Here is an 18886-nt window from a genome sequence, read left to right on the forward strand (position 1 = left end):
CGAGGTTGCCGTGCTGGGCTGGGGTGGTGGTTTAAGGCTGATTTCCTTGAAATGAGCTGCAGCTGGAATCCAGAGCTGGCACTTGGAGAGCCCCTTGACCCCCTCTTCCCTCTGTTGTTTGCATAGGCTGGCTCTTGTTTCTTTCTGTCCATCTGTCTGTTCCATTCCAGGATATTCGTATTGACTTTTGGAAGTCTCAAGCATTACAGTATTAATGATCTTGACTCTGAGACTGTTTTACATTCTCTTAAAACTTCCACCCTAGATGAGTGCTTCTCTGGCCTCACCCCATCAAGATCCTGCTCCATCTTCACCTTTATCTTTTGTTTTACCATCTACTTCCTCCTGTGCTTCAACTTACACATGGCTTTGACTTGCAGTGGCACTGTTTGATGTAAGGCTTGACCTATCAACTTGGGTTTTGCATGCCCGCTTTTCACATCCTGGGAAAGAGTTGTGCTTTGCCTGTCTTTCTTAGGTTGGAAGATAGCTAGCACTTAATCACACCGCTTTGATGAAGGGGCCATGGTTAGTGGTTGCCTAGTTTCGATCGTGTGAGGTGCTGGTGCAAGTAAGAGAAATCTCAGAAAAGCAGTGTGTGGTTAGACAGTCATCCTCAAACATGTTTGCCTTCGAACTGGAGGACAGAGGAACAAGACCATGTCTAACACTTGGTATCTATTGCATCTGGCAAATTGCTTCTAGCCAAAAAGTAGAGGTGTTGCTTATTTCATGTGTGTATTGCTGTGGCATTTTGACTATTTGATGCCCAAGACTTCCCTTTAATAAGATCGAGTTTTTTTCCTAACTATCCACAGGTTTGATTTGTATTTTGTATTTTGATTTGTATTTCTCCCCTTATGCTCTCTTGTTCATCCTTTTGCTGACTGTTCCCACTAGCTGTATGATTCTCATCATAAATAATTTCACGTGCTTTTATTTTAATTGTGGGTGTATTTAACAGACTTTAGAGCATTTTGGATCTTGGTTGAAAGCAGAGACTATCAAAAAGATGTTTATTATGTTTTGTTGACTACACAAGAACATTTGTTGTTGTTGTTGTTATGTGCCTTTGAGTCGCTTGCGACTCATAGGACCCTGTGTACAACAGCCCTAAACCCTGCTCTATCCTATGCCTATCTGCCTCTGACACCCCCAATCCCGATTATGCCAGTCACTGAACCAGTTCACCTCATAGAGGGTCTTCCCCATTTGCTGTCCCTCCACCCTCCCAAGCATGATATCCCTCTCCAAGGACCTGTCCCTCCTTACAACATGTCCAAAGTTTGTCAGACAAAGCCCCAGAATCCTTGCCTTCAAGGAACAGCCTGGTTTAACTCTCTCTAGGATGAATCTGTTTTCTTGGCAGTCCATGGTACATTCAGTACTCTTTTCCAGTACCACAGCTGAAAGGCATCAGTTCTCCTCTGTCCTTCCTAGTCATTATCCAACTCTCTGATGCATAATACATGATTGCATTTGACTGTATGGATCATAACAAATTAGGATAACATTGAGAAGAATGGAAATTCTGAAATACTTAATTGTACCCTTACAAAACATAGAACAAGAAATATCTATCTTAAAGGGCACACTACATGGTTTAAAATCCGAAGAGGTTTGTGTCAGAGTGTATCCTTTCTCCATACCTTGCTTATAGACAGTAAGGAAGACTTGAAACACTACAGGTGAAAGACTATAGCCTTCCTTGTGAATTACATACGTTGCAACATCAAGAAAACAAAAATTCTTACCAGTAGACCAATAGGCAACATCGTGATAGATGGAGAAAAGATTTAAATTGCCAGTGATTTCATTTTAGTTGGATCCACAATCAATATACATGGTAGCAGCAGTCAGGAAATCAAAAGATGTATTGCCTTGGGAAAATGTGCTGTCAGGAACCTCTCCAAAGTGCTAAAGAGCAATGATTTCCGTTTAAAGACTACAGTGCTCCTGATGAATGCCATGGTCTTTTCACTTGCTTCCTATGCATCAGAATGTTGGACAGTTAATAAGAATGAAAGACGAAGACTCGGTGCCTTTCAATTTTGATGTTGGAGAATAGTACTGGCTATCCCATGGACTTACAAAAGGACAAAGTATGTCTGGGAAAAGTGCAACCAGGTTGCTCCTTAGAGACAAGGACAATGAAAGTTCGCCTCACATACTGTAGCCATTTTGTCAGGAGGGGCTAGTCCTTGGAAACAGATAACATGCTGAGAAGAGTACGTGGTTAGATGACCTTCAGTAATGAGCTTGAGCGTGTTGGAGATTGTGAAGATGGCCCAGGACAGGGTAGAGTTCAGGTCTTTTGCTCATGGGGTTACTGTGAGTCATAGTTGACTCAATAGCACATTTCAGCAACAGATCATCTTCAGGTTTACAGAAAAATTACCTAGAAATTCCAGAGACTCCCCATAGATGCCTTCACCTCATGGACATCTATCTCTCCTGTTGATATCTTGCATTCATTGGTATTCATTTGTTCATGTGTGGTGCACTCTTCATTCATGACGTTTGGTGGGGTAGCAGAACAAATCACAATAGACTGCCAGCAGAACTGCAGAAAAGAGGAAGACCTTCAGCAAGATGAATTGCGTCAGTGGCTGCAGCAGGAGTTCTCAAGTTCAGTACCACTTGTGAGGATGGCATGGATTTGGACTGTTTTGTTCTGTGGGACGCAATCCAACAGTTGAGTAGAATCCAGCTCAACAGAACCTAATGATTAACAACAGACGTCACGGTGTATGGGGACTTGGTAGTGAGATGGAACCAGTCTTGAAGAGCGAATCTCTCTTGCTCTGCTGTTGCCCAAGAGAGCTTACTTTCTCCTTTTAGTCATTTCATACTTTGTCCCACTCTATCAGAATTATACCTTATTCCATGGGCTACCAAATCATCTTGGTTATGTCTAAATTTTCTTCTTCCTTTCTTTTTTTTTTTTTTCCTATAATTATATTTTATTAATTTTCATAAACATTTACAGAGATTTTGGGCTTCCATTCATTCATTGTTGCACTATTCTCTCTACCCTCCTCCCAGTTTGTTCTTGTCCAAATGCCACAGTGCTTGTCAAAGCCAGTTCTGATTAATCTTCTTTGTCAGTGTGTCCTTTGCCATTCCCTATCACTCCTCCCTGAGAGAGACTTCACCCTGAGTCATAAGGAAAAGGGGACGGCGTATTCTCTTAGCTACTTCCTGCTGAAAAGGGACGCTGTGGGTTTCAGGGTGAAGATCTTCTCTCACTACTCTAAAGGGCCCCTTTGACAGTAGGAAACACATAGACTATTATGGAGATTGATTTTGGAATTCAGATGCACTCTTATTGATTGTGCTTGGCTGTACATGTACATATCCTTCAAGATGTATCATGGGGGTGTTGCAACCTAGAAGACACAAATTTGACTAACAAGTTATAAGTACATGAGTCCAAAAATTATGGAAAAGTAAAAGAAAAGATTCTTTCATTGTTTTACAAACCCTCCCCCAGGTCCCCTCCACCATGCAGCCCTCGTTCTATTCTCCTGTGATGACAGAAACACCCAGTTACATCTCTCTTTTAAACGGTTCTCTCCCTCCTCTGTTTCAGTGCAGTATACATTATTGAACCCATCTTACTCAGTCTCTCCCCAACCCCAAGGACAGTCCCATTCTACAACAGTGGCATCATGTAATATTTGTCCTTTTGTGACTGGGATATTTCACTCAGCATAATGTTCTCCAGAGTCAACCATTTTGAATAATATTGCATGAGTTCCTTGTTTTTTAATGCAGCATAGTATTCCATTGTGCGAATATACCACAGCTTCTCTAGCCATTCGTTTGTTGATGGGCACTTAGGTTGTTTCCAACTCCTTGCTATTGTGAACAAAGCTGCAATGAACATGGGTGTGCATATATCTGCTTGGATGTCAGCTATGGTCTCTTCAGGGTATATTCCCAGTGGAATTGCTGGGTCAAATGGCATCTCTATCTGCAACTTTTTGAGAAAGCGCCATACTGCTTTCCAGAGGGGTTGCACCATTTTACACTCCCACCAACAGTGAATCAGGGTTCCAGTTTCTCCACAACCTCGCCAGCATTTGTTGCTTGCTGCTCTGTCAAATTTTGCTATTTTGACTGGGGTGAAATGATATCTCATAGTTGTTTTAATTTGCATCTCTCTTAGGGCTAGGGATTTTGAGCATTTCTTCATGTGTTTGTTAGCCATCTGAATGTCGTCTTCGGTGAAGTGCCTGTTCATATCCTGTGCCCATTTTTCTATCTTCTTCCTTTCTAAGACATCAAAATATATCATGTAGCTTTTAATCTTGTGCCTCCTCAAACACCTCCCAAAGCTGCTGCTTCCCCTTAGAATATTATTTACTGTTTTCATAGCTACATCCCCAGATTCCTGAAGTTGAGTAGAGTATTACCAGTGGAATTCCTGAAAGTTACTAGTGTTCATTGTCTTCAAAGAAATGCTTTCCCCTATTGCCAAGGACCTCTCCCAAGTGCTAAAAAGCAGTGGCATTAGTTTAAAGATTAAGATGTCCCTGATCCAACCCATGGTCTTCTCAATTACTTGTTATGCATCTGAAAGTTGGACAGTAACTACAGATGACAGAAAAAGAATCAGTGTCTTTTGAGTTGTAGTGTTTGAAAAGAGTCCTTAGTATCCCATGAACAAACAAATACATTGTGGAGAAAAGTGCCGCTAGGGTGCCCCTTGGGAGAAAGGAAGATGGAGCTTTGTCTCACATACTTAGGACATGTTGTTATGCAGCAGTGGGCTCAGGTAGGTCAGAGGTGATGACGATGGATGGGGAAGGATAGAATAGGGTTCAGAAGGGTCGCTGTCAGCTGTAATTCACTTGATGGTGTATTACAAAGCCACCATAGGCATGGTTCATTGAAGAGCATGTATATATATGACTTAGCTGAGCATGAGGCAGATGCATGAAACAGTGCAAATACTGGGCTAGATGGTGTGACGCACCCTGAGCACTGCTGACCTTCAGAGGGAAGAGCCAAGGGTTGCAGGGAGGTCTCTAGGTGGTGCAGATAGCTAGTTTGCACTTTGCTGACCTACTCTCGCAGTGCCACCATGGTTGACAGGCCTAGCAGTCTGCTATCATGAAACTATAGTCAGGAACACTCCTGCTTTGTAATACATGGGACAGCATGGGCCAGAGTCAATGGTGGAAGGAATTCGGTATTTTTTCAGTTTTGGAAAAATTAGAAAAGAGGCTTTAGGAAAGAGAGGCTTGAGCTCTTTGAAGAGAATGTTGTTTGGTGTTTTCAAGTCAACTCTGACTTCTTGTGACAGCAGATTGAACCCTTGCCTTATTCTGCACCATGGAAAAATGGGAAAATTGATTATGTATGTGGGAGAGTTGTCATAGAGAATTACACACACCATGGGGAAACAAATGAGATAAATATAATATTTGATTAATTATGTAATCATGCCTTTTGTTCATTCCCCCATGTTTAATGACGTATTGAGTATTCACATTTTCATAAAAATATTTCTGATTTACTATGAAAATCAATGGGCAACAGGAACTGATCTATTGAAATTGCTTTTATTTGGTGAGTTCTCAGAAAAGCATTCGTTAATGTTGTGATATAACTTTAAATTTTTGCCCATAGTTATATACTTAACAACTTTGGCCCAGGTTTAACATTGCTATTTACTTTTTCATTGTTGAATCTTTCTGTTCTGGTTTTTCCAGTCACCTTCCTGAATGGTTTCATTTTATTTGTTTTTTGTGCTTATCTAGCATGATTCAGCTTTCGTCGTTTTTCTTTTTTACTTATGTGCTACTCATCCTGGCAATATTAAGGATATGTTGGTATTTCCCTCCAAAGGTTGGATTAAATACTATTTTCTTTAGATCGTCCACAATTATTGTTAGGTGCCATCAAGTCCACTATGACACATAACAGCTCTATGAACAACAGATCTGAACAGAACAAGCCTACCCTATCCTGTGCCTTCCTCACCATCTCAGATATGCATGAGCCCTGGATGACAGTCACTATGTCAGTCCACCTACGCAGTTAAAGAGATACAATCCTGTATCCATATAGCTCGGGGATATTGTGAATGTTTCACTCCCTTTTCCAGTTCTCATCCCTTGGCAGTGGCTGCCTTGGGGTTGAGGCAGAATTTACCTTCAGTAGGTGCAAAGACTGCTTTTTGTTTTTGTTTTTGATTGCAGTTTGTCATAGACCTTTGACAGTCTAGTGTAAAATAGGTACCATATTCCATCCTTCATCTACCTCAGGAAGCTCAAGAAATAAAGTGACTTGTTGAAACACACTAAGCCCCTTTGCTCAGTGCTAGAAGCGAAGTTATAGGCTGCTGCTGCTTTTTTTTTAAGAGCCTAGAACTTTATTGTTTTGTTTTGTTTGTGTTTCCTCCTTTATCTCTGTGGTGATTGAATTCTGTTAGGTATGTGAGTTTGTCTGTTTTGTATTTTAGTGAAGAGCTCTGTATTATTCCTCTTGAAATCTAAAGATTAAGAGGTTTTTTTTTTAATCTAGCAAGAACGGGAATTTGAGTTTCCTGTTGATGTTAAGGTGCTGTTGCATCCACTACAACTCATGGTAAGCCTATCTATGAACAGCATTTCTGAACCATGTCTTATCCTGGACCATCTTCACTATCTCTAGCACGCTTGAGCCCATTTTTGCAGTCACTGTGTCAATCCATTTGCTTGAGAATATTCCCTCTTCTCTAACCCTCCACCTTTCCCAGCATGTTATCTTTTTCCAAGGACTGGCCCTCCTTGAAAACATGTCCAAAGCATGTGAAACAAAGTTTCATCCTTCTTCTTTCTAGAGAGCACCCTGGTGTTACTTTTTCCAGAACAGATCTCTTTATTCTCTTGACAGCCTAATATATACTCAGTACTCTTCTCCAGCTATTAAAAATGTGTGTTCTTTGTCATCTTCCTTCATTGTCTAAATTTCAGATGCATAGGAAACAACTGAAAATACCATGGGTTAGGTCAGGCACACCTTAGTCTTTAAATAGATATTCTTGCTCTTCAGCACTGTGGAGTGGCCCTTGACAGCAAATTTTCCCAGGGCAACACGTCTTTGTCTCTTGATTTCTTGATTGCTGTTCCCATGGGTGATGTTATGGATCAAATAAAAGTAAATAATTGGCGACCTCGAGATTTCTTTTTGTAACTTAGAGTTTCTTTACTAAAGTTTAAAAATTGCCATTATCTTATCCCCATCACAGTCCACACTGACCCACCCTTCCCTCTAATATAAAAAGTGTAATTTTACTTAGAATGAATTTTATTAGAAAAAAGATTGTTGAATCAAAAATCAAAGCAGGTCTGGAATGACTGAAAAAACCTGTAGAGTGAGACTAGCTGTAAGCACTTTTTATTTTAGACATTTGCTTAGTATGTTCGCGAATATTTTTGGCCAGGATAATGTATTATTTTGTAACTAATACAAAGAAATAATACTAGTTTATAGATACCTATACACACAGAGACACATACTTATTTTGTAACCATTGGTTTTGGGACTGTTCATATAAAATAATATTCTCCCTGACATAGTTCACATCTTGTGACCTTATTTTGGCAATTAAGATTGGTTCTGGAAATTGTTTAGAACACTTTCTCCTATGTTTTACCAAAAGCTTATCTTTTTAAAAGTCTTTCAAGTACTGGCTTAGCTTTCATACAGAATGTTTTCATGCCTTGTTCTTCTTGTTGTTGTGTACCGTAGAGTTTGGACCGATCCATAGCTGACCTAGTGGTCAGAGGCATTTAATTGCTTTAGAGGAGATTGCCCGTCCTTTGCCCATGGAGCAGCTGGTGGATTTGAACTCTGTGCCTTTGAGATTCTTGCCACTAGGCCACCACAGCTCAGCATGGCTGACAATTAGTGACAATCGCAAACATCTTTATCAAAGCACAATTTGTGAAATTAGTTGATTTCTCCTGGCCCAGTTTCCTTATTGAGGAGTGTTTGCTTATGCAAACACATTTTTCAGTTGAATATTGATGGGCTTCATTATTGTGGCACGGTTGTTGATATGCATCAGTACCAGCAGGCAGGCTATCCCCAGGGATGTAAAGTGGGAGAAATAGAGAAGAGACAGTGTTGGCTTCCTTTTCATGTGTCACTTGGACCATACACGTGATGTAAAGTGGCACAGAGAGTCAGGGGAGAATCAGATTTGCTTCTGCTCTCTTGACCGCCTTTGCTGGTCACCACCTTTGCAATTTAAGAAACAGCAACAGTTTATCAAAATAAAATGTAAAATATTAAATTTGTGGCTACATTTAACATTTACAGTGCACTATTATAGTCTCTGGCCTGAGTTGTTCCCTGTCCTTGATCCTTCTCCTTAAGTTCTGGATTGAGAAACATTTACTAAGGGAGAAGAGAATATATTCTATACAAATTATTTACATTTTCTTCCTCTTCTTCCCAGTGTCCCTTTCCTCTCCCTGTGCCATGCCCCTCCAGTGCAGCACTACCCCCTATCTCTAGAACAGTACATTAAATGTGGTTGTTGTCATGTACCATAGAGTCAGAACCAATCCATAACTGACCTTCCGGCGGGTTTTCAGAGACAGTTAATCACACGGGAGGAGATTGCTCATCCTTCTTCTGTGGAGCAGCTCGTGGCCTCAAAAGTGGTAGGCAGTTAATATTATCTACAAATATACATTGATTTGAACAGAAATTGAAGAGGGAAAGTGTTTCTGAATTCAGAAAGCCCATCAGAAAATAAGACTAAAAATCAGGTCAAAAGCCCAAGGAATTCTGAAAAGATGAAATCAAGGCAAGATGTTACAGTTTATTTTTTGTTCACTGATAAAATTCAACTTGCTCTCAGCATGATTTCTTTAGATCTAGCCTGGTTTGTTCCAGATTATGTATAAATTTCAATGCTTACTAACTTGGTAAATAAAAAAAATCCTTGTAAGAGGAAGAATGAGTCATAGCGATACTTCCTTTTTAGAAAGAACACCCTCAGATTAGCCTCACCGTCATGCTTTAGACTGGGTTCAGCCCTTTGATTGATGGTTGAGCCCTGATAAGCTTTCCCTGCAAGCTACCTCATACTTGGTTTTGTCCATAGTATGATTGGTGGAACACTTGGATTAGCCAGCCAGAAGAGCTCTGTAACCTCATTACCCCAGAGACATGTTCCTGTGGTGTCATTTCTATTTTAAGAATTTTGAGTTTGCAACAACTTCTAGAAAAGTTTCCACATTTCCTATTTATTCAATCTATTAAACAAACAAATGGGGAAAAAAAGACTGGAAAAACATTTTGTACTGAGAAACTTAAGTATCCTTATGGGTGTGGCTGTTGTGGAATTAATGCTTCATAATGCATACAAGTAGTTCCCTTCTTGGCTTGCTTTGGCTCTCTCTAAATGCTTTAACTCTAAGAATAAAAGAGAGGGGATGGCATAGGACTGGGAGCTGGTGTGACTGCTTCAAGCCAGAAGAAGAAGTGGAGTATCCAGATGAAGACCACAGAGTCTGTCTGGCCCTAAAATATTAGCAAAAGATAGTTTTGAAGTGGTATGAGTAACCTGTTAAATATTTTCTTCTAAGAGTCACCAAAATGATCTGGCTGCTCCCTGCTTTAAGTTTGCCCTCCGTAACCTGCTTCCAATTAAATCTCTTTTCTGTTCTGGCCCCAACAAATTTTTCTGCGCTGCCTTAAGATTTCAGAATTTCTTTTCTTTCTGAATGCTTTTGAAATCTCTGTAGATCTCATTTTTTAAAAAAAAATCATGATGACACCATAGCAGTGTCAGGAAAGACAGACTGTTTATTACAACTCATACCTTATGTAAAAAGAGCAAGGGCAGCATGAGGACTGTCATATCTGTTCTCTACTAACTGCACAAAAGGGAACTGCCCGCATCAACATCCACAGCTGGGAAAAACTAACTCCCCTGAGGTCAGGCATGCCTCCCCCTCTTCCGGTCAGGCATGCCTCCCACTCTACCGCACTACTTTGTACTATTCCAGCTGAAGCCTTCCTGCTCTTACTGAGTCCAAAATTTGTTACAGTAGCTATGCAGATTTCACAGAAACATAGTATGATTATGGGGTGTAGGCACATACACATTACAATTCAGGTTGGCAGCAGAAATACAACTTCTTAGAACAGCTTCTGAAGCATGCTTGCAGGCCCTTCAGCCTTGTGGCTTTAGGCCATTGTTATAGAGCTCTCTTCTTGTCGTTGTTATGTGCCATCAAGTCGCCTGCAACTCATAGTGACCTTATGTACAATAGCTCTGAAGCCTGCCCTATCCTGAACCAGTCTCACTGACTCTGTTACACTCACCCTCACTAGTCCTACCAATTATGGTGTCTCCCCTTAAATTTTCCACCAAGCTTGGATGAAGGCTCCTAACTCTGGTTCTGTGGGGCAGCAGTCCCCAAATCAGCTCTGTCTCATGTCGGGTCTCTGGTTCTCTGCTGTGGTTGCTGCTGCTGCCCCTGTAGGCCTCAATCTGGGTGCCTCCGGAATCTTTGATCCCAAAGGAAACGTGCTGCATTCTCTGCTTCTTGGCTGGAGGTAAGAGTCCCAGATTTCAGCTGTTGAATCCACTCAGTTTAATACAAGGCTAGCCAGTCAAGAGTAGACTAGCATGTCCTCTTTGCATGATCCTGCTCATCCTTGTGCCTCAATCAAAGTCAGTGGCTAGGAAAGCCATTTTGAACACTAAATCCGTGGCACCATAATGGGATTTGTTTATTTCCATAGAAGTTTGACACACAAATCAACATTTCCTCAGACTTCAGTATATAGAGTAGCTACCTTACTCAGATATGCCCTTATTTGGTTTAACAATGTCATCGTTGTTCTTGTTAGGTGCTGTCAAGTATGACTCATAACCACTGCATGAGCACCAAATCTGAACCCTGTCGTATCCTGTGTCATCTTCATACTTGACATGCTTGAGCCCATTGTTGCAGTCGCTGTGTCAGTTCATCTGGTTGAGGATTTTCCTCTCCTTTGCTGACCCTCCACCATCCCAAGCATGATACCACTCTTCAAGGAATAGTCTCTCCAACATGCTCAAAGTATGAGAGAAGAAGTTTTATCACCTTTGTTTCCAAGGAGCACTCTGGCTGCATCTTCTCCAGGAAGATCTGTTCTTTTAGTAGTCCATGGGATATTCAGTTCTCTTCTCCAGCACCACAGCTCAAAGGCATCAATTCTTCTTCTGTCATCCTTATTCATTGTCCAGCTCTCAGTTGCATAGCAAATGACTGAAGAGACCATAGCCTAAATCAGGCAAACCTTAGTCCTCAAACTGACATCATTGCTCCTCCATAATTTGGAGAGGTCCTTGACTAAAGACTTTCCCAGTGCAGTACATCTTCTGATCTCCTGACTGCTGGTACCAAGGGTGTTGATTGTGGATCCAAGTAAGATAAAATAGTTGACAACTTCAATCTTTTCTACATTTATCATACTGTTTGCTTATCAGTTCAGTGGTAAAATTTTTATCTTCTTGGTATTGAGATGTGATCCATATTGAAGGCTGTATTCTTTGATCTTCTGTAGCAAACATTTCAAGTCCTCTCTTTCAGCCAACAAGGTTGTGTCATCTGCATAATGCAGGTTGGTGATGAGTCTTTTATTTGGTCCTGATGCCACTTTCTTCTTCACAGAGTTCAGCTTCTTGAATGATTTGCTTAGCATACCATTGACTAGGCATGGAGAGAAAATACAACCCTGATGCGCAGTTTTCCTGATTTTGTTTGTTTTGATTTTTTTATTATTCATTTTAATGAACATTTACAGAGACTTTGAATTTCCATTCATTCACTGTTGCATTTTTCTCCCTGCCCACTCCTCCCCCTCTCCCCCCAGTTTGCTCTTCTCTTTGAAAAGTAAAAGAAAAATGCTTTCATTAGTATACAGTACCCCCACCCAGTCCACTCCACTATGCAGCTGTCATTCTGGATGCTTGTCATGACCATAATTGCCATCATATATCTTTTAAACAGTTCTCTCCCTCATCTGTTTCAGTGCAGTATACATAATTTATCCCATCTTTCTCAGTCTACTCCCAACCCCGATGTCATTCCCATTTTACAACAGTGGCACTATGCAGTATTTGTCCTTTTGTGACTGAGATATTTCATTCGGCATAATGTCCTCAAGGGTCACCCATTTTGTATAATATTTCATAAGTACTTTGTTTTTCAAAGCAGCGTAGTATACCATTGTGTGAATATACCACAGCTTCTCTATCCATTTGTTTGTTGATAGGTACTTAGTTTGTTTTCAACTCTTTGTTCACAATAGTGAACAAAGCTGCAGTAAACATGGGTGTGCATATATCTGCCTTGATGACAGTTACGGTTTCTTTAGAATAGATTCCCAGTAGTGGAATTGCTGGGTCAAGTGGTATTTCTATTTGCAACATTTTGAGAAAGTGCCAGACAGCCTTCTGTAGTGGATGCACCATTTTACACTCCCACCAACAGTGAATAAGGGTTCCAGTTTCTCCACAGCCTCACCAGCATTTGGCGTTTGCTGTTCTGTTATTTTGCTATTCTTACTGGGGTGAGATGATATCTCATAGGTGTTTTGATTTGCATCTCTCTTAGAGTTAGGGATTTTGAACATTTTTTGATGTGTTTGTTTGCCATCTGAATGTTGTCTTGGTGAAGAGTCTGTTCATATCCTGTGCCCGTTTTTCAGTTGGGTTATTTACCTTTATCTTGTTGTGGTGCTCGAGTATTTTATAAATTCTAGATATAAGTCCCTTATCTGACATGTCATTACCAAGTATTTTCCCCCAGTCTGTGGCTTCCCTTTTTACTCTGTTGGAGAAGTTTTTAGATATGCCTAAGGATTTAGTCTTAGAAGGTCCCATTCATTTATTTTATCCTCCTCTCCTGGTTGTAGATTTTTCAGGATGCTTGGAAAACTGTTTATGTTGTACTTTTCCTGATTTTTAAACCGTTTGTTTCCTTGCTGTTAGACAGCAGCTTCTTGATTTGGGTACGGTTTTCATAAGAGCATAAATAAATGATCTGGAATTCCCATTCTTCTCAATGTTAGCTATAGATATAATGCATGAAGAGAGCACAAGATTCTTAAAAAGTCAGAGGAGGGGTGGGGAAGCCCAAAATAATAACAAAAGAGACTGAAAATTGCAATATAGTGTCAAGAAGCCAAAACAAATGGGAGAAACACAAAAGACATGCTCAGAAGATTTCAAAGGTTAGCTAGCTCTTGAGGACATATTATTATAAGGGAATGTGCAAAGAACTGGTTCAGCAGTATTGTCGTTGTTGCTGTTATTGTGTACCGTAGAGTTGAAACCGACCCATAGCTGACCCTCCAGTGGGTTTTCAGAGGCATTTAATCACACAGGATTGCCCATCCTTCTCCAGCGGAGCAGCTGGTGGCCTCAAACCATGTGCCTTCGGATTGTAGTGCAGCTTGTTGCTTCCAGGCCACCAGAGCTCCCTGGCTTAAAAATAGCATCTCATTAAAAACCTTACAGGAATTATGATTTTTATGTGTTTTATTATGATTTGCATACAAAAGTAAGTGAACCTAACAGAAGGTTAAGCCAGTTTATTTTCTTTTTAAATATCTTACACCTTACATTACTTGAAAAGTTGTTGTTGTGTACCGTCAAGTCAGAACTGACCAATAGCTTACCCTCCAGTATGTTTTCAGAGGCAGTAAATCAGACATGAGAAGGTTACCCATCTTTCTTCTGCAGAGCAGTTGATGGATTTGAACCCCATACCTTCTGTCAGCAGCATTTACTAGAGCTCCCTAAGTAGATTAGATTTCATTTTAGAGGGAAAACACTGTGCATGATGTAGACACTCAGTAAAATTACATTTATAGCTAATGTTAAAATACAAGCTTGTAAAAAGGAAATGATGCCATAAGATTCTTAAAAATCCTGTGCAATTAATTATCTTATACTGTCAGCTATTAGGAGCAAATAGATCACTTTCCTAACTTTGACCTTCTCCATTAAGAGAATGTTCCTCAAACCAGCAGAGATGAAACTCAATTCCAAATAAGAAGGCAGTTTGATACTTTAAAATGTTAAGATCTCTATGTGGGTAGTTTATTTCAACATTGTTTCCAGATTAATTCAGAGGCAGTTAGATTGAAGGGGGAGGGGGTAAAAGAATGTTGATTTGAAAGAATGTTGATTTGAGCATTTTAACTAAAACACTTGAAACAGATGGTGAACCATTTTTAAGGTCAAAGATTATATGGCTATTTAGAGAGAGTAACTCTTTTGATCTCAGAACAACACTGCTTGTCTATTGGAAGGAGCCTTGGAGACACAGCATTTAAACACCAGGCTACCAATCAGGAGTTCAGTAGTTTAAAACCCACCTGCTGTTCTGAGGGGGAAAGCTTGGGATTTTTCCAAGGGAGAAGGATTTGTCATCCCTGAGATGAAGAAGAGGACATGTCATCCTTGGGATAAAATAAAAGCCAAAGATTGCTTCCATTGCTGTATTTGTTACTTTCCCAAGGTTTCTAAGCTGAATCTGCTAACATTTGGAACACTCAGCACACAGATATTCCTCAGTAAAGGATGAGAGTTGCATGGTGCACTATAATCACACTAGAGAAAGTGAATCTACTTTACAGCGAAGCTGAGAATGTGAACACTTGATAAAGGAAGACTGTTACATGAAAGAATACAAGGTTAATATTAAAAAAAAATCAGTGTGATTCCTCTACAAGCAACAAAAAAAATGGGGGGAAACCCTAAGAAAGCAATACCATTGATAGTAACCAACAAAAATATGAAATACTTGGGAATAAATATAATTGGAGATGCAAAAGACCATTGTAAGGTAAACTACAAAACACTACTACGTGAGAGGGAGCTCTGGTGGTTTAGTGGAAAGAAGCTGCGCTGCAATCCCAAAGATGCATGGTTTTAATCCACCAGATGCTCTGCTGAAGAAGGAGGAGCAGTCTCTTCCTGTGCTAGTCAGATCTGACTTGATGGTACCACCACCACCACCACCACAACAAAAACCACTACTACATGAAACAGTAAGAGACTTAACGAAATGAAAAAATATTCCCTCTTCATGGATAGGAAGACTCAACATTCCAGCAGAAGTAATCTACATGTTCAATGCAATCCCAATACAGATATACCAGACTATTTATTCAAGGAGATAGAAAGGCAGTTTGCAATATTATTTAGATAGGAAAGAGATCTCGAATAAACAAAATTCCTCTGAAAATTAAAATTAAATGGGAGACAAAGCAATTCCAGATCTCAAAACCTACTACACAGCCATAGTAACCAAAACAGCTTGGTGTTGGTACAACAACAGACACATAAACCAATGGAATAGTATCGAGAACCCATCTACCTATAGTAAGTTGGTATTTGACAAGGAAACAAATCCTATCAAATAAGGAAATGACCGCTTCAACAAATGGTGCTGGCAAAAAATGGTACCTGCAAAAAATGGGAAAAAGATCCACATCTCACACCATAAAAATAAACACATATAAACACATAAAAAAATAAACTCAAGATGGATCAGAGATCTAGAGGTAAAACCCAAAACCATAAGGATCAAAAGAGACCAAATTTAAAAGCCCTTGACTATAGCATAAATAGACTTGCAAGTATAGCCAGAATTGCAGAATGAGGATAGGATAAAATTGATGAGTGAGACCTTCTAAATATCAAAATACATCAAAAACTTGTTCCAGTCAGGTAAAAGAAAGCCTGTAGACTGGAAAGAAAACCATTTGGCAGTGATATAAAAATGAAAGTTTACACAGAGTACTACAGGGTCTCCACAAGAAAAAAAGACTGATAACTAATAAGAAAATGGCAAAAGACATGAGAAGACTTTGCAAAGGAAGATATGCCCAAAAGGTAAAGAAATGTTCAAAATCACTGGCAATAAAAAAAGATGCAAATCAAAACAACAATGAGATACCATCACTCTCCAGTAGCAGTAGCAGCGTTTAAGAGGACAGCTAACAGTAAATTGGAAACAATGTGGAGAGATTTGAGCTTATTAGAGAACAATTTGTCATTTCCCTGCTGGTGGGAATGCAAAATGGTGCTACCACTCTGCAAGGTAGCTTGGCATTTTCTCTAAAAGATGAACTGGGAGCTCCCATATGACCTAGCTATTCCTCTGCTAGTAATATACCCCAAGGAAATCAGAGCTAAGACACACACAGAGATATATACAGTTGTGTTCAGTATTATTCACAATAGGAAGAAAATGCAGCCCAAATGCCTATCAACAAACAAATGGATTGAGATACTGTGTTACAGTCACACAATGGAATACTACACAGCTCTAAGCAACAGCGATTTTGTAAAATAAAATACTATATAACATGAAGAGAGTCGAGAGAGCCTTATACTGAGTCAAATAACTCAGTTTCGTAAGGATAAATACTCCATAAGACCATTACTGTAAAAATAAGGTAACTGAGCAAGATATTCAAAAGAGGAAGAGGAAAGGAAGATGGAGGGAAATCATAAGGATAATAGAGGTTAGTGGGTAGATAGAGGTTAAAGGGATAAGAAACATTTATTGGGAACTTGGAAAGACAAGGTGATAGTATTCATGGATCGATAGTAATTGTTGTTGTTGTTGTATTTGTTATGATCCTATATACAGCAGCCCTAAACCCTGCCCTATCATGTGCCAATCTTACTGACACACCTAATCGGCCCAGTGGTGAGAATCCTTGTTTTCTTGATGTTGAGCCTCAAACCATATTGAGGGCTGCAGTCCTTGACCTTCTGCAGCAATCACTTCAGGTCCTCCTCAGTTTCCACAAGCAGGGTTGTGTTATCTACATAGTGCAGATTGTTAATGACTCTTACTACAATCTTGATGCCACATTTCTCCTCATAGAGCCCAGCTTCCCAGATGATCTGTTCTGCATAGAGATTGAAAAGGATAGGAACATCCCTGGCCTACACCCTTCCCAATTTTGAATAACAGTAGTAGTTAATGACATAGAATACAATATATATGAATGACTGTATAAAACAGTGTACACAAATGAAACAAAATGTAAATGAAAGATTGTATAAAACAGTGTACATGCATGAAACAGCAATGTGATGGATGATTGTGAGCAAACCAATAAAAACATGGAGGAAAAATCCCAGAGCACTGCTTTATTGGTAAGTGTTTGGACAACACTGGGTAGAATGAGCACCATCTGTTTGCTTTTTATTGATGCCAGATAGAAAACTTTGACTGGAAACATCTAATATCTTGGCAGAACTTCATAATCCAGAAAGAAAGGAAATGCCGGCTTGATTAACATGAAAGGGGTGGGGGAGGCTAAAGAAGTAAATTCTCTAAAAATGTAAGTGAAAATATTTTAAAAATATAGGATGACACCAAACATTGTAAAAAAAAAAATATAGGATGACACAGGATCAAGCAGGTTTCATTCTATTGTACATAGGATCCTATGACTTGGAGGCATAGAGGAAAAAGAAAACAGTATTTGTTACACATATAACCACCAAGATTAATATCCAAGATATATCAAGAGCATTCATGTATCAATAAAAAAGTTATATATGAAAATGGGTAACAAATTGCTCACAGCATAAAGAGCACCGATGAATATATTAAATGATACACAAAACGCAACATAATTCAGTAAAATGCAAATAAACCAGTGAATTACTATTTTATATTATGAAAGGAGCTAATGCAATGTGAAGGTGACTGAGTCTGACTTCTCCCTCCTTCATAAAGGGAACTGTCCCCATCCATACAGACATAGCAGAAATAGCAGCTCAATCACACATGCCACCCCTACACTCCTGCAGCTCTTTCTGCCAGTCATATGGGTCTGACATTCGTTGTGTTGACTCACAGACTTGATTCACAGTTGTGGCACCAAGAGTGGGGTTTACACACAGTTGCACAGTTTGGTGGGGGGAGGGGGGGGAGGAAATGGGCAGGATCTGGATGAAAAGACAAGGTAATTATGGGCAAGGTCCAATGATGATTAATTTTGTAAAACAATTCATGAGAATGACATGTATGGAACAGTGTGAATGAAGAATAGTGTGAAACACAATGTACGTGAATTTTGTAAGCAAACCAATTAAAAAAGTGAAGTTTATTCGGAAAGTAAGTTGGAGAATGGGAACGGCAAAGAATATCACTCATAGAAGTCCATATTTTAGCCCAGCAGTCCTAAGGCACAATCCCTCAAATAGTCCAGGCTCTAGTTTCAGTTCAGCAGCACAGGTTCAAGAAGCCTTTGGTTTCCTTAATCATCCAGCAGGGTTTACCTCAGAGCACTTACAAGTTAGTTTTTCCTTCTATCATTCGGCAAGAACAGAAAAACCTTCAACTATGGCCTTTATTTCAATGCTCCTCTGGTTACATCTTGCCAAAGTTTCTCCACAGCAATGTTGCAGCCTCTCCACCACCATCACCAGAGTCTTGTTTCCTTAAGTCTGCTCAGTGTGGGAAGCTTGCTCTTGTTCTCACCCCACAGCTGTTGATGATTTGCAAGACCATGTATCTGCAATTAAGATAGTTGGGAACCAGAGGGGGGCTAATCTAAAGGCTAAAAAATCCAGCCTTTAAAGCTAACACTGCATATATCTACCAGACTGACTAAAAAGAAAAACTTTAGTAATAACAATAATCAACAAGGATTAAAATCAACATAAATTATCATATGCTGCATCTAGGAATGTAAATTGGTACAATCAATTTAGCTTTAAAATAATTTGATAAGACCTAAAATATTAGGTACTTTAAGAAGTATTAAATCTAATACTTGGGCTTGTCCCAGGAGTTGCATTTCTAGGTTTGAATCATAGCGAAACTCTTCCATACACAGATATATC

General features: G+C 39.6%; 1 protein-coding gene across 1 annotated transcript in view; it reads left to right on the forward strand.

Annotated features, from left to right (window-relative positions):
- The window catches only part of TMOD3 (tropomodulin 3 (ubiquitous)), a 72292-nt gene that overhangs the window by 11361 nt on the left and 42045 nt on the right, over positions 1–18886 (forward strand). The gene's annotated exons all lie outside the window — the stretch shown is intronic.

The sequence above is a fragment of the Elephantulus edwardii genome, unplaced genomic scaffold (assembly GCF_000299155.1).
Source record: "Elephantulus edwardii isolate Elephantulus edwardi_28Jun2011 unplaced genomic scaffold, EleEdw1.0 scaffold00164, whole genome shotgun sequence".
NCBI classification, from domain to species: domain Eukaryota; kingdom Metazoa; phylum Chordata; class Mammalia; order Macroscelidea; family Macroscelididae; genus Elephantulus; species Elephantulus edwardii.